At 43.2% G+C, this 2,398-nt stretch overlaps 1 pseudogene; it reads left to right on the top strand.

Moving 5' to 3' along the window:
- The first annotated feature begins 180 nt into the window (after positions 1–180).
- Positions 181–1,839, top strand: LOC123522179 (annotated as a pseudogene).
- The last annotated feature ends 559 nt before the right edge of the window (positions 1,840–2,398 follow it).

Here is a 2,398-nt window from a genome sequence, read left to right as displayed (position 1 = left end):
TGGTTCCAGGGAGCCCTCAGAGGGTAGGAGGCAGGGGGGAAGGGAGTGGTGAGCCAATAACGACAAAGACAGGGAATAGGATGGGCTCTAATATTGACAATGAGGAGGATTTCATGTTACTGTTTGTGTTCAATTGAAATGTATCTGAGAGAAATTCTGAGAGGTGAAGAATTTGTAAACATGATTGTGGAGCAGGTGTAAAGGGAAAAGAAAAAGAGGAAAGAAGAAGAAATCATAAATTCATATATATAGGTATAAATACACACACACACACCAAGGTAGGTGATGGACTTTGGGCATCTACTTAAATCTTACCTCACTACAAGAATAGTTTGTCTTAATAATGTTGCACTGTATGAAACTCAACTTTGCAACATGATCACTGAAGACAAAATGGGTGCAGAAGAAATTGTGGGGAAGAAAGCTGATGGTGCCTGACTATTAAAAGATGTAGCATCTCAGGTCTGAAAGGCTTGAAGATAAACAAACGGCCATCAAGCAGGGAAGCAACAAAGCCCACATGGAAGGAGCACACCAGCCTGTTTGATCATAAGGTGTTGATGGGAATAGGTATCCGAAGTTCAAATTCAAGCAATCAAATTGATGTGAAGAAGCATGGACAAAGTGGGGACCCCAAACCACCTGCAAGATAATTGGAAAATCTCACACAGTAGGTCAAGCTTCCAGGGAAATGCTGCGAGGAGTGGGTTTGTGATGAGGCCAAGGAGCTCACAACAGTTAGCACTAGCCTTGAAAGTGAGTTGTCGCCCTCTAGGTCACTGTTGCGATTCCCCTGTGTGATATACTCCTGTTAGAAATAGTGAACCCACAGGAGAATTCCTAACTTTGCCAAGAGGGGGGGGGAATGTGATGTTCAAATCATAGCTGGATTTTGTGTGCCTTTCCCTCATAGCTCATCAAATTAAAGACATGGTTAGCCCAGACCCAACGATGATGTGACCCAACTGCCAGGTCCAGATCACAGAGTGGAGCGCCTGTTCCAAGACATGTGGGATGGGCATCTGCACCCGGGTTACCAATGACAACGCCAACTGCACGGTGGAAAAGCAGAACTGCCTCTGCATCAACAGGCCTTGCCAAGCTGACGTGGAGGAGGAAATTAAGGTATCTTAATGTTCTGCTTGTATTCACTAATTTTCTTAAAGTGAGAGTGGATAGGTCCAGTGTTTAGGTCCCTTACAAACCTTGTTATTAGAGCCTGATTATCACCTCCAACTATCTAACCATTGAGCTTGTTAAAGGGAATGTGATATTGTGTAATAGGAACCACCAGCTTTCTGCTACAGAATCCTCTTCAGCGTTAGTCAATTTGAGTCATCCTAAGATAGACTGGGTCTATTTCTGAAAATGAACCCAAACTTCCTCCCCTCAAAATAAAAGCAAAGGTCAGACAAAGTTAAGACTCTCTAGTAACACAGAGTCCAAACAGGCTACTCTTTGTGTAAACTCATTGATTTCTTCTCCCTTGTCTTTCTTGAGGAGGGCAAAAGGTGCTTCCATATCATGAAATTTGCCCATCCTATCAAGTTTCGCCTACTTGGCTGCATTTCACTGCAGTTTGAAACCTACCATCTCAAGATCTGTGAAGACTGCACCGATCGCCAGTGTTGCACACTCAACAAAACAACTGCCTTGTCAGTGGAGCTCAGGTGTCCTAATAGTGAGATCATTAAGAAGAGCATAATGTTCATCAAGGACTGCACCTGGCATTACAGCTGCCTTTTAGGCAGTAACATTTTGGAGTCACTGTATTAGAGCAAGGTGCATGGAGATATAATTCAAATCCAGAGAGAGAGATATTATCTCAGTAGACTGTAACTTGAACTGATTTTGGGGTTTTTGGGGGTTTTTTTGTACAAACAGGATTTCAGTGAGCACAAATTATTTGAATCTATTTTTCCCATTGGGAAAAAGAATTCCTGCCTGAATCAAAACATTGTGCTCTGTGGCATGCACACAAATAATCTATCAACTCAACACTGGTTTGAAGAAAGTAAAACTTGACAGTGGCTCCACATTAGCTCCCAACAGCATGGTATTTTATAGGGTGGGGTTTAGGGAGCAGTTGGAGGCACCAGGAGAAATGAGCTGCATCGGGAACAACGTCATCCTAAAGTGGTAAGCAGAATGCTATGTTGGAAAATGTAATGGAGAAGGAACACTTGAGCATGTTTGATGACCTGCCTGCAACTCCAGCAGTTGTAAGGATGTGTGTTCGGGGCCATCAAGAGGCAGAGTCAAGTTGTTCTGGAAGGCAGAACAGCAGACTCGGCTTTGACATTCTGATTTCAATGTCAGTGTTCAGGAATCAGAATCCGGTCTGTTACACTGGACAGCTTGTGCAAGTTAGTTTGCCTGTTACAAGCCAGATTTTTAA

This window comes from Echinops telfairi, unplaced genomic scaffold (assembly GCF_000313985.2).
Source record: "Echinops telfairi isolate 266 unplaced genomic scaffold, ASM31398v2 ScPeMD7_3533;HRSCAF=4204_0, whole genome shotgun sequence".
Lineage (NCBI taxonomy): Eukaryota > Metazoa > Chordata > Mammalia > Afrosoricida > Tenrecidae > Echinops > Echinops telfairi.
Note: the sequence above shows the minus strand (reverse complement) of the source record. Positions and strands in the feature narration are given on the sequence as shown.